The 27,018-nt window shown below is 38.5% G+C and overlaps 1 protein-coding gene across 5 annotated transcripts in view; it reads right to left on the bottom strand.

Moving 5' to 3' along the window:
• The window catches only part of ADD3 (adducin 3), a 126,477-nt gene that overhangs the window by 49,597 nt on the left and 49,862 nt on the right, over positions 1-27,018 (bottom strand). The window contains exon 1 of one of the 5 annotated variants that reach the window (XM_053668451.1): positions 26,475-26,688. The exons of 3 other annotated variants lie outside the window; for them this stretch is intronic. The gene's annotated coding sequence lies outside the window, so the exon portion shown is untranslated. Of the gene's footprint in view, positions 1-5,463; positions 5,568-26,474; positions 26,689-27,018 lie in introns of those variants that run through there. One more of the 5 variants, XM_037165590.2, reaches the window with a different exon arrangement.

Genomic DNA, 27,018 nt, shown 5'->3' with positions numbered 1-27,018 from the left:
TAATTATAGTAATGACTTGATATTCACTGACTACCCCTTAAAAGAAGCTTTCTTCTTCCTGATCATTATTAAAAGTAACAGCCTTTAAAAACCTGTCAGTCCTCAAATAAGCAGTGTTATCAAATTATTTTAAATATAAATATCCAAAACTGAATGGGATATATCTCCTAAGAGGGTTTAATATTTCAGAATAGAACTTCAGTTGGAGGCTTTATGTCAGTTTCTTGCTGTGGCTTCCAAAATTCAAACCAGACTTTTAAATGGACATTTTTCAAACCTGAAAGATGTATTTGAAATTATTAAATTTATTCCTGTCTGTGGACAGGAAGTGAGTACAATAAACCTGCAAAAGTTCCTCACCATTATTAAAACACTTTTTCTTCTTTGTGCTTGTTAACTGTCATGGCTTTTATGTCCAGCAGTCACTGATGGTCAAGTGCACAAATGTATTCTGAAGCCCAGCCAAAGTCTTTTTTTTAGTGTAACATTCAAAACAAGGCAAAATATTGGCTTAGTTATGACACTTGTTGTTCTAATACATTAATAGCCTATTGTTCACTGTGGTTGTCTCAACAAGATAATACATTGAAAAACAGCGTTTCCTGATAGGAAGTGAATTCCCACTGTGTGTCACAGGCCCCTAGCCAAAGGCTGGGTGGGCTCTGAAGGAGGAACATCAGTACCTTCTGGGATTGCATAACAGATCAGAATAATGATTAAACATTTATTCTCTCTCCCTTGTTTAAACGGCTTTTTTCTTCAGCTCAAAGTACAATCTCTTTGACTGACTTTGCTATTCTAGGACAGTTTTTCTAAAATGATTTAAAATGTTTTATACACAGTGTGTTCAACATCCTGTAGGCAGCAATATCCTGTATATTTCTAACTATAGTAAATTTCCTCAGTCATAAATACCACAATGGATGGGGTAACTTGACAAAGAAGGTATCAGGATGTGTCATCAAGACACACTGTGACCATGTTCAAGGGTAATTTCATACAAGCAATCATTTAAGCCACTAAAATACCTGAGGTACAATAACTGCAACAGGTTTTTGTATCTCAGATATACTTTAGTGGGCTAAATTTGAGGCTCAATTAGTCCAAGCATCACAACTTTATTTCATTTAGAATTTCACTGGTGAAAAACCAATGTTACTAATAGACCCACATACAGAAGAATGTGCATGTGCAGTAACTGACAGTGCCCTAATAAGACACGAAGACCCCCTTTTTTAAGTAATGAAAATATGCTTTGTTTTCATCAATGTTTGCGGAGTCAAATTTGAAGAAGTTTCTCTGTCCAATTCCACTTCCCAGTGGATATCAGAAAACTCCAACAATGAAAGAAATGGGAACAGCTGTCATTTCAGTAGAAGCCAATGAGATTGTCTGTGTCATCTGGTTAGTCCTACCATTTCAATACGGTGCTTGGGTCCTAGAAGGTCCTCAGTGCAGTTTAATAAACTGAGCCTTATGTCAACCGACATAAAAATTAACACAGAATGCCAGTAGTATAACTGTCTGACATCACTTGGATAAAACATAGCTCAGGTCTTAGAAAAGTACACTTATTCAAAGTATGCCAAGCTTTCTGCCAAGAAGCTAGGGTAACCAGTCCACAAATACACACGGACTCTCTGCCTCCAGATCAAGATGACGTCTATCTTCCTATTGAAATGACACAAATCAAATGGTGAAGTTCTTAAACCATTTTGCTTCCAGGACAGCTGTCATTTGACAGAATTAGAAGAATAAAATTGTGAAACAGGCAACGCTAAACTACCCATGTGTGATGCAGCAAAGATTACTGCTTCTGTTACTTTATAACTTCGCTGTGAAACTTGGTCACTTTGCTGGCGGGGTGACAGTGTACAGTTCACCTCTAAGGCTGCTTCCTCAGCACCAAATCAGAAAACTTTACCTATGTCAAGCAATATCAATTTTAGCATTCAGTGAAACAAGAAGATGGATTAGAGGGCTAGAATGTGAAAACAATTTAAACACGGGGGCTGAAGCCAAGTTGCAAAGCCCTCAGGATTAGCTTTGAATGGTTAGATTCATTGAAAATTGCAAGGATCCATTTAAAAAACAAACATCACCTCACTTGGAAGCTTTTCCTCAAGTATTCAAGCCTGATAAAAAAATTGCTTTTATCTTTGGAATGGGTTTTATGCTTTTGAAATTGACATTCTACAAAAGAGAGTTTATGTAAAATACAGGATAATATTCAACTTCCCTTTTTCAATATCCTTAAACTTTCAAATAGCTTAGGCCATATGGTAGGTCAAATAAATGACAGACCACACAATATACACTAAAGATGTTTTCAATTTACATAACAGAAATTTCATATAATTTAGGTTATATAGCTTAAATCAATACTCCAACAGAAATATACTAGGTAAATATTACCGTTGGAAGGAACAGTAAAACTCATCTCTTCCAGCCTCTCACTTTATTGATGGCCTGAGGGACAAGGCAGGTAGGTGATCTGCCCATGATCTCACACTTGAGTTTCTGAACTTTGGACTCAACATTAACCTCATTAATCTGCTGAAAAATGACTCCCAGGGCAGTTCTTACCTACCCGTGGGTGGCTAGGACAGCAGCACCCTGCCTGTGGTGTTCTAGAGAAATCGGGGAGGGGATTTTCCACATCCACGTAGTACCATCACCCCTTTCCTGTAGCACCTGGGTTCTGGGTCCTGTCCCAAAGTGGAGGTAAAAGAGAAGACTAATAGCATAAATGTATCTGACAGGGGAGAAAGGGAAAAACTTGGAAATAATCCAGATATCAAGAGATGTTCTGAATAAATTATAGTATGCCTAGCCATATACTGAAGTACTATGCAGCCATTAAAAAGAATGGTATACAAAAATGAGGGAGATACATAATGGTATGCACAGTATAATTTTATTTGGATTTTAAAAAAAGATGTCACTCATATTCATAGGAATTTACTGGAAAAATAAAGAAGAAACCTCCTTCCACCCCTCAGAAGTGGGGCTCAGAAATTAGGGCAGGAAAGAGACATTTCGTTATACGCCTTTTGTATTGTTCCATATTTTTACCGTGTGCATTTTTAAGTTATAAAAGTAATGCTTTTCAGAAGTATATTAAAGCAGAGAAGGGAACTTCTGTACAGCCTTGGAAAAACGCTGGAGAGGAGAATAAAGACAGGGTCTAGTAAGGGTAATTTGATATTATATATTTAATCTATATGACACATTAAGTCTAATTCCCTAGAAAAGACTTCCCAGCTTTTTTTACGTCATGGAATGTGTCTTAGTTTTCACTAATACACTCAGCATAAACAATATAAAATCTGGATAGCACAGTAGAATAAACAGAGGGGATTTGGGGGCAGTTCTATAAAGCTTGGTGAAAAAAATTCACCCCATTTTCTTTACATTACATAAACATTATAAGAAAAAAATAAGTGTATTACTGGGGATATTAACTGTTGACTTTCTACAAAGTACAAATAAAATCTATTTAGAAACACCTTCTAGTTTCAATATTTAACAACAAGCTGGTTGGCAAACTTTGCTCTAGAGCAATCGTAAAAGTCTAAGAGTAACTGTATTCTCCTGGACTTCAAAGGGAGAGCAGAAACCACCTAGCTCAATGGATGGAGATCAACATTAAAAAAAATAAAATAGAACAGAAAACAGCAGTATATTCTGTGCTATAAGAGAAATTCACTACAGAGATTCAATGGTATGGGTGTGGTGTATACATTGGGTTGTGATGGAAAATACACTGAAAACTTCTTGTTTTGTTTCTTAATTTGCTAAGAGAGAGGAAAAGAGAGAGAAACACTGATTTATTGTTCCGCTTGGCTGATTCTTGTATGCACCCTGATGAGGGATCAAACCCACAGCTTTGTCACGTCAGGATGATGCTCTGACTGAGTTACTTGGCCAGGGATGAGAATAAGTTTTAGCCACTTACCGAAGGGGATGCGACTAATAATTGCACACTGAGTAAAGGAAATATTTAATGAAATGTCTATATAACACTTGTGACAAGAGGTTCACCTAGTTCCCACTTGAAAATTATTTCCTTGTTGAAGAGATGATTTATAGAGCTAATTCTACTGCTCAGATATTAAAGAATAAATGTCCATTATTTCTGATATACATACACAATTTATTTAAAGCAAAGCTTTAGTTTTCATGTCATTTATAAGAATGATACTGGGTTAGTATCTAAACATTTCCTCTCAATTCTAATACATTCCTTTTAGTATTTCTGGAATAGGCATGTGTCTTTACAAAGAATATAAGGGTATTTTAAGCTGGAAGAGATCTTAAAGAGCTAACCCAATTCCTAATTGCACAGGTGAAGAAACTATAGTGTCCAAAGAAATAGCCTCTTGATTCCCAGGCTAGTGCTTTTTTCTATGATACAATGATTTTACTATCTTCTCACATCCTTATGATGTTAGAAAATTGCTAAACACAATTACTACCAAGTTACAAAGAGGAAGGTGAGGCAAGGAAATGCTAAACAGTCTGAGTCCAAGACGGACGACACAATGTCACTCCTGCAAACTTTACTGAAATCTACCGATTTCAACATTCAGCTCTGATTTCATCTGGGACAAGTGGTTCACCTTTCTTGTATGGAATGGGTGTGTCTACCCCACAAAAGTACACAATGAACATGCACGAAAGGAAGAAACAGTCAGTGTAGACATCACAAAGCACAGCCTCTCAACATGCCCACTTTGGTCAGTGTATAATCAAACACTTCACAGGCATTAAAAACTCAGCTACAAACAAGAACCCCAATACACTAGGGGAAAAAAGTCAGACCCCATTTGTTAAGAAAAATGTGCTGAACATGGACCTCACTGAATAATAATAATAATAATTCTCCTGTAGTTCAACTCACCATTCATGTCACAAACTCTAGAAAGAACACAGAGGCACAGACAGGCATGGAACAGAACTCTGGGCCGCAACCTTCCCCAACTCTTCTGACAAATACCCAACAGCAACAGGACAAAGCATCATTATGACAGAAATAAAGGCTCTTTAGATGCTGCCTTTTTTTTCACTGAATGAACCCACTCTTACACACAAAGTTCATGCCATGATGTCTCGCAATACAGTACAGCCAGATTATGCTGTTAATGGGTCCAATAAATTCAGTGTGAAACACAACTCTGAATATTCTTATGTTAAATAATTAGCACATTTAGGAGACTACCAGTATTTTCCTTAATTTAAAGTCAAAGTCACTCCCAATACAATTAAAAAAAACCTCAGTAAATGGCTTTTAAAAAAAGAGCAGACAAGTGAATAGGGAAAAAAAATTAAGTTGAATAATAAAGCCACAGGCTCCTCCCCAAGAATATTGCATGTTACTAGCAGCTGGCACAAAATTAACCTTATCTATGCTTCCCCTAAGTTGTTCACTATCAGTATTACAATAGACAATCCATTACTTACAAAAAGTTGAAGGTGCTGTACATTTCTTAAGCTGGTTTTTGTGTGGCAATTCTGATGCAATGCTGCCCTAAAAATGAACTTTGTTTTAAACAGCGAGATATCCACACTCGTGCGGTTTGAGCAGGGTGGAGCCCACTCTGGGGGAAACAACACACCCAGGCAGACTGCAGCGAGGGCAAACTGCATGTTAATACTGCCACAACCTTTTTCAGGGCCTCTGAGTCAAAATTAATTGGTTAATCCTCCTTAAAGAAACAGGGGGAGAGTTCATGTCTGTAGATCAGCTTTCCTGCCATGAAATAAAACAGACTCATTTTTTTTTCCTTGAAGAAAGTAAAGATAAAATTCAAGGTAGGTCATAGAGCTCAATCAACAGAATAGAATGTTAGGTGGAAGTGAACTACTACAAAGGAAGTCCAACCACGCCAACTTCTAAGTTTAGCAACAGCAGCTTCTACATATCTCAAGGTGTTGGCAACACTGTTTGCTCTAGAACTTTCCTTTGGCCCATTTGGTCAAAATAGGGGCCTTAAACATGAACATTAGCATTACTCACCCTTCTCTATCAGTGCTCTAGTTCTCCTGGCAATTAGAGACAGTAAAATCATTTTCTTATCAACTAACTAAGCAAAAATTAGGGATTTCATTTGTGGACTTCCTTTGGTAGAATATTGAAATGAACACAAATTATTTTGATTAAAATCACTAGTATGCATACTATGAAAAAATTTTGTAACCACCCACTTTTTAAAGTAATTTCATGAGAAATCAATAAATTTCTGATTTAAAATTTTAAACATTTATTTCCAAAGAAGATACTCAGTAGGATGTCTAAAATCTTTCATTGGTGTCTTAATTAAAATCTTTAATTAAGATGATTTATCAGTTATTGAAACTGTTACCAAACATCTGATTATTATTCCAAGTGATTTAACTCAATACTACTTTCTGAATATGCATATTTAGAAATATGACCAATAGTTACTTTTAATTGAATTCCTATAACTGATGAAATAAAAATGTTTCTCAGCAAAATTCCCAAGCATGTAAAAAAAATAAGCTATATAATACTTCACACGGAATTTAAAACAAACAATAGAAAGGCTTTGGGGAAAAACCAGGAAAATGTTATTTTTAGTGGTGCAGGTTACATGACCCTCACCAATAGCTACTCCCTCACACTGGAACAATAAATGAGTCTGGAGTATCGACCAATTTCATATTTTGAGAGAGAGCCTAGAATACCCTCTTTCAAAATCCTAGGGAGGGGATACTGACTGATCTAGCCTTTCACTGAATTATGAGGTCGCTCTTACAGTAAGATAAACCGACCCATTCCAAAATACTCCTTTCATAGTTCAAGTGCCTGATTTAATTACTTTTCAACCATATGTGTAATTATAAATCATGTGTTGCTCTTCCCCAAACTGAACAACTCCAAGGTAGCAGCACTAGGTATTATATTTGAAGAATTCCATCTTGATACTTTTTGGATTTGCACTGCTGGAAATGTCTGTTTTCAAGTCAAACTTCACTTTCGCAGCTGCAAAGGAAATGACAAGAGAAGAAAAACACAGCCAATATATATCAGCAATTAATTCCATCCACAACTGCCCAGCTGTTTGTGCATGGAAGAATCAGCCTGTTTCCTTTTGGGGCTTTCACCACTGAAAATTGATACTGCACATTCAGAGACACAAGCTGTTTGTAACATGTCAGGAATGTGCACAAGATCACACAGAGTTGAAGAGACAAAATGAAATCCAGATCTAGTTTTCTTGGGACTTGCCAGTAATATTTCATAGCTTAAAAAAAGAAAAAAAACATAAAATACCCCAAATCACAGAAAGAGCAAAATACGTAAGAAAAATATTCTCCCTTCTGAATATTACCCTTCTAATAAAGAGGGAAAAATCTGCCAATGACATCAGATTTAGTATCAAGAATAGACACTGATTTATTGGCACAGACAAGGTGTGACATTCTTAGGAATCCACACGCCCCCCCCCCAGTACATTAAAGGCAGCCAATACTTTTGGACTACATAGTTGCTTGCCCAAAGTGTAGTCAGACCCTTAAAACAAATCCTTATAAACGTGAAAGTTGTTGGGAACCAACGCTTTCACCACAGTCCTGCAGAAAAGCAAGTTTTTCTTGGTTAGTTCAGACATCATCTGGCACTCATATGCACCTGCTTGTTTCAGGGATTCATGTAAATTTACAGATCCAATCTTTTAGGGTAACTCAAGCAATCAAATTTCTCCTTCCCTCTCACCATCAGTTTTGTGGATTTTAAATTAAGTACTCTCTTACTGAGTGCTAGAGGCTTCACACCTATACTATGGCTCAGGGGCAACTCAAGAAGTATTCTATCCCCCTCTCTTCCTGCCCTCCAACTCCAATTTTATTTCAAATATTTGTTGCATTTAAGTTACAAACTGCTATTTTGTTGTTATACTCTCAACATACAACATGTAACTTGTTTTCACTATGCAGAGTAACTTGTAATTATTGTTATGGAAATTAGAGAAAAATGACCTTTTAAAAACTGATTTTATTTATTTATTTTTAGAGAGAAGGGTAGGAGAAAGAGAGAGACAGACACACATCAATTCAATGTGTGGTTACCTCTTGTACGCCCCCCAAATGGGGACCTGGCCCACAACCCAGGTATGTGCCCTGACGGAGAATTGAACCAGTGACCCTTTCATTCACAGGCCGGCACTCAATTCACTGAGCCACACCAGCCAGAGTGAAAAATGACATTTTTTAAATGAAATAACTAAAAACACATTTTAGCTATCTACTGCTTTTTAAATATATATATAAAAAATCAAGTATCCCATGATTGAATTTATCGATCTAACGTAATTCATTGCTGACCCTTTTGCTGCACAAGCGTTCATGCACTCCTAATTGTCTTACATTCTCAAACACAAGTTGGGTAAGACTCATTCTGGGCACCACTAGGGGCTGGGGCTTCACCAGGGAAGAAAAGGTAACTTGCTCCAAATAAAAGAGCAATATTCTACAAGCTTCAGAAGGAAGATGCACTCAAGTGCCAGAACTCAAATCGGCAGTGAGAGGCTGCTGCAGCTGAAGTGCTGGGAAGGCACCAAGTGGGACTTGTTAAAGAAATCCAAGACATCTCAATTGTGTGAGAGACTACAAAGCACAAAACCAAAAAAGGGGGCTATTTTCTTAACATCATCTGATCAAGGGTATATTTGGAGTGGAAGGAGAAGGAGAGAAGTAGTTCGATCTTCAGCTGATGGTGACATTAACTTCTAGAACTGTAACTAGTAGAGACTCAAACAGCCACAGGGATGAGCTTTGCTTGGCAAGCCTCAGTCGTGTGGGACATTTAGACTAGCTTGAATGTTTAAGGGAGCCTCCAGCCTACGGGTTGGCTAAGGAAAGAAAAGGTCTCTCTCTGAGCTGTTTAAATTAGGTCACTTAAACTCATGACAGTCTAACTAGAGACGGGTGGCATTAACAAAGGCCCTTCAAGAGCAGGGAAGGCTGTCGATACAAAAATGCCGACTTATTTTAAGACTGATTTTCTCTGCAACAATTTATTGTAGAAATATTTTAAAATTTTATGTATATTTATTATTAAATTTTTTTATATACAGCAAATTTGAAAGAATTTTAGTAAGAATGAAACCATATAAGTACTACCTAGAATCTATCATTAACATTGTATGTAAAATAAGTATAGACCCTGGCTGGTGTAGCTCAGTGCATTGAGCATGGGCCTGTGAACCAAAGGGTCACTGGTTCGATTCCCAGTCAGGGCACATGCCTGGGTTGTGGGCCAGTAGAGGGTGTGCGAGAGGCAACCACACACTGATGCTTCTCTTCCTCCCTGTCTCTGACCCTCTAAAAATAAAGAAAATCTTTTAAAAAATAAGTACAGTACATTAACACTGTACTGTATTTGTTCATGGCTTTTCTCCTTTCAATATAAAATTTATATACAATAAAATGCGAGAATGTACACTGCGTATCTCAAATTCCTATGAAGATACATGCGTAGAACATCGTCTTTACCACAGAAAAGCTCCCTCACCTCTTCCCAGGCAATCCCTTGTCCCACTTCCCCAGAGGCAATACTATTTTGATCTTAAAAGTGATTTAAAACAACTCCAAACAGTTATGCTTTTGCCACCTGTGCATTAGAACATTTTCCTCTACATCACGTAACTAATACTTGGTTGCACAAAATGATCAGATATGAACAAAATAGATGGAGGAGCCTAAGAAGAAACCATAAAGTTAAAAGGAACTATAGCCTCATCTGTTCCGACTCTGCTTCTCAGGTGCAGGGAATACAACTCAGAAAGTCTGGCTGCCTGTACCAGTCACCCCACGGTCAGTAATTTACTGGCTGGGCCTGGTCTAAGGCTCTCAGGCAGCAGCTCTGCACTTCATTTCAGGATGAAGAGAACTGAAGCTTTGGAGATAATGCAGGCTCTGAGGACGCACTCTCCCACTCACAGGCCATGCATCTTAAACAAGTTTTTTTGGTTTTGGTTTCTAAAACTCCTTTGACTCTTGGTGTTCTCATCTGTGAAAAACAAGAAAATCTTAACTCATAAAACTGTGTGGATTAAAAGAGATAACCGCTGCAAACTGCTTGGCATGTAGTAAGTGATCAAAGGAAAGAAACACAGGAAGTGGAGGAAAAACAGTACGAGGCACAGTTCAAGAATACGCACATTCACACACTGCTTCTAAGGTTCTGTGCTGTCCTTACTCATTTTGTACATGCAAAGTAACAGCAAAAGCAAATAAAGCAGAACTCTATTCACTACTGAGACAAGCAGCATCTTACATCTTAAAAAAAAGGGCTACTTGTTTTCTGTTTGCCTTTCTACTATGACAGAACTGGGGAGGGAAAGGAGGAAAGCACAGACTTTTGACTTTGTAGAGACTACTTATACCTTATATACTTTTATCTTCACCTGTCTTTTTATAAATGGTTCCTACTGCATAGCAAGATCTTCCTTTTACCCGCCAAGTGAGAATTCAAGGCCCAGAATTCAAATGTAACCTACTTTTCTGATCTACTCCGAAAAAATTTAAAGCTCCTTCATCTGTGTCTCCATAATGCTTCGAACAACAGCATTCCAGAGCCCCTCATACCAGCTGGCTGTTTCCATGGGTTTCCCCTGCTTGAACGGGAACACCTCTGTATCCAACGCCTAGTGCATGGAAACCACCCGTGTCTGCTGAATGGATATGCCTAGGTAATGGGTATTCAGTTGCAATGAAAGTAGGGGGTGAAAAAGAACTATGGCTGCTGAACGGGTATGTCTGGGTAATTGGTATTCAGTTACAATTGAAGTAGGGGGTGAAAAAAAATTAAAGCTTAACACTCACCAGAAAGGAAAACAGAGTGTCAGAAAAATAGGGGCAGGGAGATGATCATGGAGCATATTTAAAAAGCATGAAATAAAAAAAAGATTAAAAGCCAACCGTGTGCACACTTTTGTGTTCTCTTGGATGTGACTGCTGCTAAGCAGCTGAAGTTCCACTGGAATAAGGTGCACTGCTTTTATATACTTTTCCCATGGACCACCCACAACCCTGTCCCACAGCACTATTATGCTCCTTTCATAGATGAGAATACTGTGATTCCAAAAGGTTAAGCTAATAGGTCATACAACTAATGGCCATGGAGATAAAAAGTAGAGAAGTGATTTTTCATCACAAGTGATTTTCATAACAGGCTAATTTTATGTAGTGTGGAGAGGCGCTGGGTTAAACTCCCCCCCCCCCCAAAAAAAACCCTAGATAGTTGTGGGACATTCAAACAGTATAAGACATGCAGCTGAGGGAGCAATCTCAAGGGGAGAAAAAAGGCCTGAATCGAAAACAAACCAAGGCTGCAGTGATACGAGGTGTGTGTGTTCTCTGTAGGAGTAATCATCACGTAACAGTCTGCCATTGGGAGCCATAAAACCTAAGTCAGAGAGATGGTCCTAGAAACACAGAGGGCTGAGGCGCAGCTGTTACTCTTTCATAGCTTTTTTCCTTCCAAAATAATTGTTCTTGGAAGTGATAATACAACATGGATAGTTTCACGATAAAAATGCTGTCCCTGGTGCTAATGCTCTAGAAGACGAGAACCTTGCCAAGCTGGTGAAATGCAACCCTTGTCTGTGGGCATCTCTGGCCACATTCTGTAATTTCCTATTTAGGAATACCCTGGTTTTGCCTCCCTTGCAAGATGGATTTGTGAAGGAAAGCCTCCACCCTGAATTTTAAAGCCTCAAATCCCACAGTTCTCTGGCTGAACTCCAACACGGCGCTCATGACACATTGACTCCCAACTGTCTGTTCACTGGTGTAACTCACATGTGCTGTGAGCAACTAGAGAACAGGACGTCTCAGAAATTACCTAGTACAGGGCATGTTCAAAAAGTATTATGGATAGCAAATGAATAGTGTCCTTGGCCTATTTAACATCTGATAGATGGTTATTTGTTAAAAGAAGTAATCCAAGATTTAAAAGAATAAGCAATTACAAAAAAGGCAAGGTTGGGGATAAGTGAAATATGGTCAGAGTTCAAACAGGTTTTCTTCTGGATAAAAAGAAAAGCTGCCCTGGCTGGTGTGGCTCAGTGGATTGAGTGCCAGCCTGTGAACCAAAGTGTTGCTGGTTTGATTCCCAGTCTGGGTTTTGGGCCAGGTCCCCAGTAGGGGGCACATGAGAGGCAACCACACAATGATGTTTCTCTCCCTCTCTTTCTTCCTCCTTTCCCCTGTCTAAAAATAAATAAATAAAATCTTTTTTTTTAAAAAGCTGAGATTGAACAGAAGATCCAGAGACACATGATGAGATGCTCAATATTGTTAGCTATCAGAGAGATGCAAATTAAAACCACAATGAGATACCACTTTACACCAGTCAGGATGGCCATCATAAATAAAGCAACGAACAACAAATGTTGGATAGGTTGTGGGGAAAAGGGGACCTTAGTCCACTGTTGGTGGGACTGCAGACTGGTACAACCATTATGGAAAACAGTATGGAATTTTCTCAGAAAAATAAAAATCGACCTGCCTTTTGACCCAGCAATTCCACTATGAGGATTATATCCCAAGAATCCTAAAACATCAATTTCAAAGAACCTATGCACCACAATGTTCATAGCAGCACAATTTACAATAGCCAAGAGTTGGAAGCAACCTAGGTGCCCGTCAGTAAATGAATGGATCAAAAAATTGTGGTACATATACACAATGGAATTCTATGCAGCGGAGAGAAAGAAGGAGCTACTACCCTTTGCAACAACATGGATGGAACTGGAAAGCATTATGCTGAGTGAAATAGGCCAGGCATTGAAGGACAAATACCATATGATCTCACCTTTGACAGGAAGCTAAACAAACAACAGAACAAGCAAGCAAGCAGAATAAAAACAAAAGACACTGAAATAGAGAACAAGGGGACAGTGACCAGAGGGGAGAGGGAAGGGAATTTAAGGGGGAAAAGGGGGAGGGATTTGGAGGAACAAATATGAAGGACACAGGGACCAGAACTAAGGGGGGTGTTACTGGGAGGGAGGTGGGGAGCATAGGGCGGGGGGGGCCTGGGATGGGAGAAGTAGACAAAAAACTGTACTTGAAAAATAACTAAATAAATTTTTTTAAAAAGCTGAGAGTGAAATTCAATAAATCATTAGGTCAGAAGATTAGGCATGATCCCCATTTAAAACAAAAATTAACTAAAATAGTGAGCTTGGACTGTATCTGAAAGTTGCCGAACTTGAAGTGAAAAAACAGTATGTGGCTTTGACTCTACCACGGCACAACACTTCCAAAAACGACATATTTTATTAACCATCTCTTAAAGGAAGACAAAAACTACATTAAATAACAGAATAAACTAGAGAATAAAAAACGAAGAGTATTATATATCTTCTATTAAAATTTGGATTCACAAATAATTTCTGCATTGGGGAAAAGTCCAAAAGCAGAACAAAAAACATGGAAAACTATAATGCAATATGAACATACAAAATATGAAAACATTTATGATACATGCAGTCTTTAGTTAAAAATAAATACTACTTTTGTGATTTCCGCTGGTCAAGATGTTGGTATCAATAAACATAGTACTTGACCCCTCCCGCCATTACAGCAAAGTTACAACTAAACTACAGAACAACCATCATTCAGAACCACTTGAAATCTAGCTGAACAGAAGTCCTATAAGTGAAGACATATAGAAGTAGTCACATGGAGACTGGTAGGAAGAGCAAAGATGTGGAACAGGCTGCTCCCACAACTATGTGTGGTAGATACAAATTGGGCGGGAGATCTCAGCTGCAAAGGTGCCCCCTGAGCAGTAAAATGTCCCAGCCCTACACTAGACCCCCAGCTAGGGCCTTAGCCAGGAAGAGAAGTCCTTGTAACTTCTGGCTGTAAAAACCAGCAGGGATTGTGACGGAGAGATAAAGGGCTCTGGAGTCCCAGGCATTCCTCTTAAAGAGCCTGCACACGGACTTAACTCACACCCACTTACCCTGAGCTCCAGCACTGGGATAGCAGCTCAGAAAAGGCACAGACACGAAGGGAAGGAACTAAGTTGTCTGACTTCAGGGCAAGAGGTGGAGGGGCACCCTTTTCCCAAAGAGAAGTGCTGGCATAGCCCTTTGTTCACTGCAGAGTCAGCCCACATATCTGCGAGGCTGGCACCAACTCCGAACCTCCAGAAATCTGGCTAATACTATTTGCCCTACCCTGGTGAATCTCTGAGATCTGCCCCACCCAACTTATGTGCCCAACCTAAGCTGTTTCCTGTGGCTTTTCCATGTGAACTGACTGTTTTGGTTCATGTTTTGGTTCAGACTTTTCCAAAATCTCTCAAGCAGGCAGCATCTCGACACAGTGTGACTTGTACCTCTTGCTAAGTGGCTCCAGGTCTGGCATTAGTGTTAGCTGGTCTTAGATTGCAGCTGGGCCTCTCCTGGGTACCTCCAAGCTGAGTACAAGTAACCGCCATCTGAAGATCACTTTGTGGCATAAGCCAGGTGGCCCCAGGCAGCACACAGATGGCAGCTGAGCTTGGACTGCACCTTCTGGGAGGCCCCACAACCACCTCCACAAGCCACACACTCAAGGGGTGGATACTGTAGGCACCAGAGCCCCACTGAAATAAGTCCTGCTCTGTGTGTTCAGGCTGTGCACAGCTGACCCTCCATAGTGGTAGCAGCCAGTCCTTGCAACAAATAGGCCTTGATTATCTGTTGACATGGCAACAGCAATCAAGCTCAACTACAACAGAGGTAGATGTAAACAACCCACAGGCGGGGGAGGGGGACAGTAGGGAGGGGATGCACCTGCAGTACACAGCTCACTAGAAACTCTGTGCTACTGGACCCTGTACAATACCTACTATATAGGGCCACTCTATCGAGCCCGGGAGATGTAACACCTCTACTAAATACAGAAACCAACAAAGGGAGGCTACCTAATGAAGAGACTAAGAAACAGGTCCCAAATGAAAGCGCAGAACAAAACTCCAGAAAAAGAACTAAACAAAATGGAGACCAGCAATCTATCGGATGCTAAGTTCAAAACACTGGTTAGAGGATCCTCAATGATCTCAGTGAGAACATCAACAAAGAGCTGGAAAACATTAAAATGGAACTAGAAGGAACCTGTCAGAAATGAAGAACACATTAAAGGGAATCGACAGTGTAGTAGATGAAGCAGAGGATCAAATCAGAGGTTTGGAAGACAAGGAAGCAGAAAACACCCAATCAGAACAGCAAAAAAAAAAAAGAATTTTTAAAAAAGACGAGGGTAGTATAAGGAGCCTCTGAGAAAACTTTAAGTGAACCAACATTCCCATCATGGTGGTGCTAGAAGAGAGTACAAAAAACTGAAAGCCAATGTGAAAAAACAATGAGAAAAAAATCCCTAACCTGGTGAAGGAAATAGACACACAAGTCCAGAAAGTGCAGAGTCCCAAACAAGACCAACCCAAAGAGGCCCACACCAAGACACATACTAATTAAAATGCCAAAGGTTAAAGACAAAGAAAGAATCGAAACAGCAGCAAGAGAAACATAGTTAGTAACCTACAAGAGAACTCCCATAAGATTGTCAGCTGATTTCTCAACAGAAACTTTGCAGGCCAGAAAGGAATGGCAAGAATATTCAAAGTGGTGAAAAGCAAGAACCTCCAACTGAGATTACTCTACCCAGGAAAGCTATTATTTAGAATCTAAGGACAAATAAAGAGCTTCCCAGACAAGAAAAAGGTAAAGAAGTTCATCACTACCAAACCAGTATTACGTGAAAGGTAAAGAGTTTTAAGAAGAAAAAGATAGAAAACAAGAATAAAATGGAAATATATTATCTGCCAACAATTGAATCTAAAAAACAAATAAATGAACATGCAGAACAGAAACAGACTCACAGATACACAGAACATTTTGAAGGTTGCCAGACAAGAAGAGGGTTGAGGGGAATGGGTGAAAAAGGTGAAAGGATTAGGAAGTACAAGTTGGTAGTTACAGAACAGTCACGGGGATATAAAGTACAGTACAGGAAATACAGTCAATAATGTTGTAGTAACCATGTATGGTATCAGATGGGTACTAGATTTATTGGGGTGATAATTTAGTAAGTTATATAGAGTCTAATCACTGGGCTGTATACCTGAAACTAATATAATATTGTATGTCAACTGTAATTGAAAATAACAAATTACTTGAAGTAAAAAAAATATTACTTTTGCCATGATCGGCTCTAAGGGCATAGGACTATGCAGGCACTTTTTAACTGTTGCTTTTTCTGAATATGAAACAAAATCTTAGTTGGACAAATGTTTCACATTTCAAATAATTTACCCAGTAAAGACAAATACCAAAAATTTTAAAATCTTGGTAAATTTAAGTATTCTCACCCCCCAAAATTCAAATACTTACCTCCAAACACTGCTATAAAACAGGTAGGTGGCCAAGCTGACAAGTCACATGACTTAAAGGACTGGCTTCTCCAACGTAACTTACTTCTCTGACGTCAAGCTCTAGAACATGGGCTGCCTCTCCATGGTGAGAACCACATCCCAGCCCCTAAAATGAAAGCTCAGAGTCCCCAAATACTATCATAAGCTCTATGACAAGGAGACAAGTTTTGAAAAATTTCCCCCTTCTTCACTCCCATTCTTCAACCCTTCCAGCTCCACCTGCCCTCAGTGAAATTGTTTTTGGATGGTTGGTAGATTTGCCACCTTTCTATTTTCTCAGGCGTGATAGGTTTAATTAAAATGAAAACAAACATAAAAACAGAAATGGCCTGTAAACACACCTCTTCTTTGTATTTTAGGGGCAGTTAAGTTCACCATATCACACTTTCTGCCTACAGTATTACTAAAGTTGAAGAATAATTTGTTCTGTGCCGACTCTTCTATGAGCCTACTAATTTCAATCCACTCTGGTTTTAGATTTAGAAATTTTATCTTTAAATCTAAGTTGGTAAGTCAATTCATCAACCAATCTTTCTACTTTCTGCTTAAGTTCATTTACTCTTTGAGTAACAATTCATTCAACACCTATTATGTGCTACATTTGAGGGGGTAGTATAATGGAGAATGCAAAAAATGGGTGAGACATTATCCCTGATCTTAAGCTAACAGCAGCTTAGTCAGTTAAAGGAGAAGGGAGAGACTCCCTGTGAACTATATAGCGTACTGTGTTATTGTGTTATAATAGATGCATTACAGACTCAGAGAATGCAGTCAATTTGGCAGGTTTTGGGGAAGTTATAATTGGAGCTTGGTCTTAAAATGATGAGCAGATATTTGGGGAAGAGGATGGTATGTAGAACCCTGGCAGAAAGATATGCAAAAACAACACACTCCTTAATAAACTGGAACTTTACCACATGGCTTTAAATGAAAGGATTGCAGGTTGAAACTAATAGAAAAGGGAAATCAAGATTGTTACTAGTTAACAGCTTACAGTGATTTGTATAATTTATGCTACAGGAACCCTACCATCTACTAGCAAAGCACACTGCTGTGTCACATGCTTTTGCTTTCACCCTAAGTTTTACTTGTATGCTAAGGAAAAAACCTCAGAAGTCATGTGTATCTTTTGTTGGAACAATGCTTGTTTACACTGCCCTAACCAATCAATGACTTAGAAACAATTAAAGTCAATTATCTTGAAGCCATTGAAACTGTCATCTGTCACCACTCATCATCAGAGGAGTTTAAGAATGTCCTAGGTTAATACCAAGGTCAAAAAACAAAGGCATGGTCAACCTGTAACACCAGTACTATGGGCTCAAATACTTAAAAGTACAAGTGCAGCAGATTCAATGAAAGGGGCTGGGAAGAAAAAAGAAAAACACAACTAATCACCAAGCACTGTATTTGTAAGTCACCTAAATTCTCAAGCTCACTGGCCCAGAAAGATGTTGACCCATATAGAAAGGTTACTTTGGGGGATTGGAAAATTGGGCTAATCTAATGAAAGGTGAAAAGGACGCCATGTCAAATTGCTGAGAACAGATAACCCTGTTACCGTTCAAGTTACTACTGTTGATGTGAAAATGCAAAAAAAAAAAAAACCCCAAAAAACCCAGAAACAGAGAAAGACAGTATTATTTACATTGTGAATTCTTTAAAGATGCCTTGCTAAGTTCTTTTAAATAGTAATCTCCCCTGCATTTAATATATTAGGATATAGCCAACTTTTTAGAGCACATATTTACACGGAGTAAGTCTAATACTTAATCTCTGACATAACAAAAGAAAAAAACCTCTGCAGAATCTTCAGATTGAGGGGTTTAATCCTCACGTAGGAATTCTGCAATGAAACATGTATCTTTGGACAATGTATAAATCCCCAGAATATTTAAAGACAAGGAAAAGAAAAAAACAACTCATGAGAACTGCTCTTGAGCCTCTGAGAGGAAGGTGACTGGAGCAGCACAAAAACTGGGTGGAAGGGGGAAAAGGAGGAGCTAAGAAAGCAGAAGCTAAGAAAGCGTATGAAGAGACTGCGGTGAGGAGCCCAGAGTGGCTAGAGATAAGGAGGATCGAGTTACTGTGGCAGCGGCCGAGACCGGGCACACCCATGGAGAGCTATGTGGCTTATTTCAAGGGGGTGGAAACTGAGCAAGTGAACAATTTTGGTTTTGTTTAACTGAAAGGTTGTACAATCCCACAAATGAGAGAAGGAAAAAGAAAGATTTTTCTCTAATGTAGAAAGAGTTAGGGTGTAATAAATGGCTATCACTTTAAAATATTAAGTGAAACAAGAAAATATCTTATATATTTAAATGAAAATTTGAGAACTTTGAGGAAAAACACTGTCCAGTCCATGTAAACCCAGAGCAGCATTACTTACTGATTGTCAGGGAAAGCTTTTTATCCTGTGGGCTCCGCATCCTCTAAACAACGAGACCCCTGTAAAGCACACTGACAATGTGCTTGTCCCCACTAACCACACTGGGAGTATGTGGATCAGTGAAGTTTTTCTGCACTCCAACTTTCAATTTGGCAGCTTCTAGAAACAATTCTCAATAGCTAAGTTTTTAAAACTTACTCCAAGATAAGCAGGACTGTGACTCCAGCGGGCTACTTCCAAGTTGCCAAGCCATTAATCTAAAACAGTTCTCAACCTCTTTAAACTGATTCCTGCTGGTCCAATATAATAAATGATATAATGTTTTTTTAAAAAAGGGGGAGTGGGAGGAGAGATAGAAGGCCTGAACTAGTACCTCTGGAGTTGCTATTAAGTTTGGGGAGAAAAAAACTGAAAATGGAAAGCAGTAAGATAATATACATTTACTGCTATATTTTTCAATCATGTGGCTAAAAATCACAGAAAGGGTTTTGGAAAGGCTTTCTGCCAGAGGCAAATTACTTTCTTCAATTTTAGGTTTATCAGTTATTTATTACCTTTTACTACAGGCCCCCAGAAATGAAAGCAGGAAAAAATATTTCAAGCTTTTTGCATATGATTTAGTATATTAATCAAATCTGTTTATTCTTGTAAGCATTCATTAGTACCACGGAAATGGAAAAAGGACACTGTACATTCAACAAGTGCTGGCCTTTGTTATGGCACAAAAGTCAAGATGCACCTGATAAACCAGTCAGTAATCAGTGTTTTTGGAAGTCAGAACACAGAGGCCAGCTGCGGCACGAGGATTCGGAGTCAGTTTAAAAACAGGGATCTGTAGGTAGGGCTCCAAAGAGGAATCTAAACACGCACACTTCTTAATATAAAGTCACTATGTAGATCATATCATTACGAAAAGATATTCAATAAATACTCTTTTATTTGAGTAATTAAAAAAACCCTAGATACTTACTTATATCACAAACAGTATAAACAGCTTAACATTTATGCAAGAATCACAGTTAATTTACTGGGATGAGTAGGATCAGAAGTAAAAAAAAAGGAAGTTGGCTGGTCTCCTAAAATGATGAGCTCAATGTTGTGAAGAAAAATTGCTAAATTAGAAAACAGGTTTTCTTCAAGACACTAGTTACAGGGGTAAATAGGAAGTTGTTACAGATCCCCAACACACACAAAGTCAGAGCCTTGGAAAGTTCAAAGGTAGACAAAAGAAAAAAACCTGTTCACCAAGAGATGACATTAAAAACACAAACCAAAAAACCTTATGTCTTTTCCAAAATGCTGAGGCGGGGGGGGGGGGATGTCTGCCAAGAATCTATAACAACAGGCCGACCTCCCAAGAATTTAGAATTTGAATTTATACACCACTATGGTCCAGAAAACCCCAACACAAGAGAGGAACACAAGGTGGCACCCCCACCCCCACGCCCTCCACTGACACCTGGCGAAAAGGAAACATAAATCCTGTGTGGAGAAAGGTGGTCTCTAAACAGGCTGCCTGCGGATTCCCACAGATAAACCCTGACAAGTTCAAAATTCAGAATTACAAAGCACGTGAGTAGAGAAATCACATCAAACAAAAGTCAGTAGAAACAACAGAGTAGAGTAAAATTTGACACCTTCCCTCCCAATCCCCCAGAATTGCAGACAATGGGATATTGACACACAGAATACAAAATAAGTATTTTTACAATGTTCAAAAGCCTCCCACATAGAATTAAAAGCATGGGAAATAAGATCTTTTAAAGGACACCAGTAAATTTGAAAACTACTGACTATAATAATTGAAAAAAATGAATACATTAAACAGATTAGATCCAGTGAAAAGAGATTAAACTGGAATATAGATTTGAAAAAAAAAAACAGCCAGACTGAAGCACAGAGAGAGACAAAAATTTTTTAAAAAATAAAACAAAAAGAGAGAGACTAAGAGACTGAGGAAAGAAGGTTCAACGCACTTGAGGTTCCTCGAGAGATAACGGAAAGGTCATACTGAGGAGATCATGCCTAGGGATTTTCTAGAGCTTCTCATTGATAAATTGCCTATAAAAGATTGACGATTAGGTTTGTAATAGACTTCAAAAGAAAAAAATAAAAGTTGTAAGACACAGAAATAATATCAAACAAAACTGTCTTTCAAAAGTAAAATAAAACATTGCCTCGCTAGCGTTCTATAGGCACATTAAAGGATCTTTCAAAGGATGAATTTTAGAAAAAAAAATAAAAAGAACCGAGATGAAAGAATGAGTAGAGATATTGGTAAATAATTTAAAAAATATTATACAAAACTTTAATAGCAATAGTAAATGTACGGGGTTAGAGATAGAACTAAAATGTTGGTCAGTAGTATCATATAAATGGGGATCGAGTGTAAGAGTTAAAGTGTTTCAAAGACCCTTGTATTGCTCAGAAGGAGAGAGGACTATTAACTTTAAACTGATAAAACTTTCATCTGATAAAAGATTATCCAGAATACATCGTAAAAACCACTAAAATAAATAATAATATAAAAGGACAACCTAATTTTGCCTATCAGTAAAAGATCTGGACAGGCGTGTTGTGAAAGAGAACATCCAGATGACCCATAGATACATGCAGTGGCCGTCATCATCAGTCATCCCAGGGCAACACAAATTAAAACCACACTGAGATACTGCTACCTACCTACCAGTATGGCTGAAATGAAAACAAAAATAAAAACTGTTCATACCAAGTATTGGCAAGGATGTGGACCCTCTGGAACTCTCAAACCCCTACAAGTCCTTATGTCCATTAGTACAAATACTTTGGAAAAATGTTGGACATTATCTACAAAGGCCAGACACACACATGCCCTGTAATCCAGCCATTCCCCTCCCAGGAATACACTCAAGAGAAATGCAAATATATGAACACAAAAAAATGCACCAAAATGTTCATGGTAGGTTTATTGTTAACACACAAAAAATGGTAAACAATCTGAATGTTCATAAAATGGATTGCACACAATAATGAAAAGAACTATTGTTACACACAACAACATGGATGAATTTCACAGGGAAAAAAAGGCAAAAGAAGCCAGATGCAATAGAGAAGATACTGAATGATTACATTCATACAAAACTCAGAGGCAACACTAGCCTAAGTCAGCATTATGGCCACACTGCTGGAGGAGCAACGCCTGAGAAGGTGGCGTTCATTTCTTGATCTAGGTGAGGTCACACAGGGTGTACACTTTGCCTTTATCAAGCTGCATCTCATGGTTGGTGCACTTAATGTATGTTAAACTCACATTTAAATGTTTATCTGAAAAAATTAAAATTAAGGTAATCTAAAAGAGAAAGAAAAACCTTTCTTCTTCTTTGGCAAGAGCTGATAACATGATGCCCTCTTTTCTGTTGGTTAGTTTAGCTCTCCAGAAACATCTTTCTCACAAAATCAAAGCATTTTCGTAATCTAAACTCGTATAAGAAAGAATGCAAGCTCTCTTACATGTTAAGTTGCATATTTCCCATAAAGACAAGAATAAAGTATGTGATCCATGTAGTTTTAACTACTCAGCAGAGTAAAGTAAGAGATTCTCAAACAGAGAATTTAGGTCTCGAATCGGCACACTACATACTCCAGTTCTCTACACTAATAATGCAGCGAACGGATGGAACTGTACAGTGTAGCGTAAATGGTCACAATGTTCAATCACGGTGGCCCACAGCAATACTGAAGTACCAATATGTTCCACTGTCTCAATGCACGCAACAGCTCCTCCTACCTTCAGATCCTCATGCCATGTTTTAGTGACCAGAAACATTCCCAACTTGTTCACAAAACATTTAAAGATAAATCAGGTCTCTTAGTTATTAAAAATATTAAGACATTGTTCAAAACTAAGTAATTGCATGAAAACAAAAACCCTGTATGTAATCGCTAATGCACAGCAAATAACCAGGAATACTTTTTCCCCTTTTATCACATTCTCTGATGAGTTAAGGCTCTGAAATTTCTGTTCAAAACCAACATATTTCAGTGTTACACAATCTTACCCTGTAATAAGAGAATTTTCTAGATTCTTACTATACAGAAACTTTACATTCTCGCTCTCCTATCTTTGCCTAACACTGTTTTATGTCACAGTGCAAGAATCTGATAGAGAATGTGATACAGACTCGTATCTTTTGGCAGAATGCTGCTTTCAGAAGTTGGTGAAGCACAAGGGCTTGGGGGAGCATTCTTAGAGGGGAAAAGATTTAATCTCATTCACTAAAATTGCTATCTTTTTGGAAAATTTTGTGGGTATACTTCATACTTTCAAGGTTTGTATTCTCAATAGTAACCAGAACTGGACTCTCCAGTTCTAACTCAGCATGATTTTGGCCAAGTTACTCTCTCAGCTTCAATTTTCTCAACTGCAAATGAGGGGATAGAACTACATTCCCTCAGAGATTTCATACAATGCTGAGCATACTGGAGGATGTATCTCAGACTAGAAATTTACATGGATGATTATGCTAAACAGATAAAAATAACACAGCAACACAAAAGAAAAAGCAAATATTGGGTTGGCCAAAAAGTTTATTTTTTTCCCTTAAGATGGCTCTTATAGCACTTAGTTGTCTTTAGGTTCATTTGAAACAATTTTGTTAGGTTGTATTGTGACAACTGTCCTATCAGCATGCATTAAAAAAAAACCATCAAAATTGATGAATTTTTGTGTAGCCATTTTAACATTGAAGATGGAAGAAAATAAGCAGCATTTCTGCAATATTATGCTTTATTATTTCAAGAAAAGATTTGTGCAGTGCATGGAGATCGTGCTGTGACTGATTGAACATGTCGAAAGTGGTTTGTGAAGTTTTGTGCTGTGTCTTGCTGGATGATGATGCTTCATGGTCAGGTAGACCAGTGGAAGTTGATAATGATCAAATCAAGATAATAATTAAAAAAATGAACATTATATCATATGAGAGATAGCCAACATACTCAAAATATCCAAATTAATAGTTATTGGTGAAAATGAAAAATGTCTTTTATTAAAGTTCTTTTAGTTTTTTCCAATAGCCAGTGTTATGGTACGTCTCCATGCAAATGGATATGTTATTCCTCTATAAGCACCTAGGTTTCTCATCTGTTGCATTTCAGCTTTTACGTGCACTGTAGGAAGAGTTTACCCTGTGGTAAAGATAGCACTAATTTGCTTCACTCCATACAAAAGTACGTCTTGAAGCTGCTCTCACTCTGTGCTTCCAAAGGAAGGCTGAGTATATCAATCCTCCCACCTAGGCTTGCCCAGGACGAAGTAGCCATAAGAGAAAAGGAAAAACCGTTTCAACCTCTTCTGGACTGTGTGGTACCAATAAAAGCGAGTACCACTGAATAAATCAACCCATAAGCCCCCATCCACTACCTACACTATCAGGCCATCACATCAGTGTTACTTGCATCTGCTTCAGCTGTAGTCTGTGTCTTGCTGCATGAGCCTCACCATTTGGAACACCGAGGCTTCATCCTTTTAAATCAAACAGGTCAACTGGCTTACTTTCTCTCTGCCTTTCCGATAATATATAGTGTGTCTTTGGGAATAAATGACACTAATACAATAAGGGAGACAACTGCATTTTGTCCAAGCAGAGAGCTCAGGCTTATCAATGTCAAATATAGTTGAAAGGACCTTAAAGGTCATCTAGTCCAATTATTTCATTTATGAGAATTCAGAGGTGCCTAAGGGTGTTCCCTAAGGTCACAGAAAATTTATCTCCTAACTTCAGGCCAGTACTCTTTCCATCCTATCAAAGTCCAAGTTGCCACTCGGAAAAGAAGATAAATTGTAATTCTCTCCTCACTAAACACATTGTCATTCACATCAACTGAGATCATGAAAAACACCTCCAAGCTATCTGTCCCATGTCAAGAAATGCACTGATGTGAGCAACCTACTAGTGTATTAGGCTTAAACAGATATCAGAGTATAAAATAGGAAAGAAGGAAGTTAGGAAGGAAGGGAGACTTCTGGGTAATTAATATTGTTCCAGTGGAAATCAAAGATGTTGAGGATGGTTGTTCTAGATCGTCGAGAGAATAAAACGGTGGAACTGTTAGCATACAGACCAAGCATTTGATCCTTTGTAAAGGCGTTGTGTGGTTTACAGAAGAAACAAAACTGCTTCAACTATGGTGCTAGTGTAAAACATCCAAATGCTCTTGGGACCCGCTTTTAAAAATTTGTTCAGAAGGGGTTTTCCCTTGTCATTCAGTTTTTATAGCACACATACCCTATATTTAATTCATTCTCTGCCTATACCCTAGTATTTAACCATTGTTCACATCCTCATCTGGGCATGTATCCAACCTCCTGCTCCACGAAACACTGGAATAAACTTTAATATATTAGGAAATTAGAAAAATTAAATGAACAGGATGGAAAGCAAGTACATTTTCACTCAAAGTACAGGATACAGCTGTGATCTGTCAAGCTGTCAGGACTATCTCCTTAGCCACAGCAGAGTTACAGGACTCCTCCTAGCTGAACAGGAAGTAGCAATTTTAAACATATAAATGGTTCCAAGCCCTAATTCTACTCCCTTCACTTCACATTTCCAGCACGCACTCACCCGTCGACCAGGTCTGTGGAATATACCCAATCAAACAGTCTAATGAAGTGATGAACTCGATGGATGACAAGTTCACAGAATAACCTTTAAAAATTTTTTTAAGATTTTCTTTTCAGAGAGATGGGAAGGGAGGAAGAGAGGGAGAGAAACATCAATCAGTTGCCTCTCGCATGCCCCCACCAGTGACCTGGCCCACAACACAGACATGTGCCCTGACCAGGAATCAAACCAACGACCTCTTGCTTTGCTGGCTGACATGCAACCTGCTGAGCCATACCAGTCAGGGCCAGAATAACCTTTAATCGTGATGTCCACAAACAAAACACCTGTGTTGGCTGTACTATTCTGAAGAAACAGATTGTTGCAAACAATTCTAAACCAGCCTTGGCTCTTAAAAATTTAATACTTGTACAGATGATCTTTAGTTTTCCCACTTCTGAAAGGTGTTTCCATAGCACCAAAATATAGCTTAAAAAACCCATAATTTCCTTTTGTGTCCTTTGCAAGCTACCATGTGAGCTAACAAGGCATCTAACCCAGGCCGAGGCAACGAAGGTGAAAAGAAGCATTTCATAGTGCAGCTAACACATGATTTATGAATTATGCATATATATGTACATATATGTGATTTATAAATTACAATTTAAAGCAATACAAGTTAGCAAAGCAAAATCAGCAGGAGCATGTTTTAGGCACTAGGAGCAGCATGAGTAAAGGCAATGGTATATTTGGGACCAATGATAATTAACAGCATGTCAGATCCTTGATTAGTTTGTACTACTGAAAAGAGGCCGTTAGGTGGATACTTAGATGCTGAGTAGAGGTGCTTAGGTAAATCAACAGGAGATCATATTCCAAATGGTAGTTCTACACACAAAAATAAGAGGTTCAAAACAAAGGAAACAGTGATATACTCAAATGGGTGTGTTTAGAGAAGAGAGGAAGTGGTAAGCATTTTAACCAAGCAAACACTACAGAATTACTTTCAAAAATAACAACCCCTCTCCATCTCTTGATTTTCCCAGCTTACCTCTTAAATCAGTCAGAGGAGAGAACATGAGTGTTGCCACAGCTCTCACGAAGCACTATCACCATGGGTCTGATACACAAAAACAGGGCTAACTCTGAAAGAGGAAGTCACCATCTTGTCAGTTAGATGGTACACATTAGAAATGAAAAGATCAGCGGTATGGAAAGAACAATAAAAGAACATGTGGAATGGAGAGAAGGAGCTCTTTCTGAAATCCTGCCCTCTCCCACGGCAGGCTCTGCAATTTATAAACAGCTGGGAAATTTCCTTTTCACAGGAAAAGGATGACTTCTTCGTTCACATTCAAGTGGAAATGACAAAAACCGCCTCACACAGAAAAAAGGAATTTCCTGAAGGAAGGAGACACAGCACTGCCTTTATTTAAACAAACACACAAACACACACACACAAAGCAAAACACGTGCATAGAACAATCAGACCTCTTTTTCGAGAGAGATAGGAGAAAATAACTAAATCAAGGAAATGTTATGGTAGAAGTTAGCTTAGTGGATTCATTTTGTCCCAGTGGGTTATCTCAAGTGCA

Source organism: Artibeus jamaicensis, unplaced genomic scaffold (assembly GCF_021234435.1).
Source record: "Artibeus jamaicensis isolate MK-2021 breed Jamaican fruit bat unplaced genomic scaffold, CSHL_Jam_final contig_490, whole genome shotgun sequence".
Lineage (NCBI taxonomy): Eukaryota > Metazoa > Chordata > Mammalia > Chiroptera > Phyllostomidae > Artibeus > Artibeus jamaicensis.
Note: the sequence above shows the minus strand (reverse complement) of the source record. Positions and strands in the feature narration are given on the sequence as shown.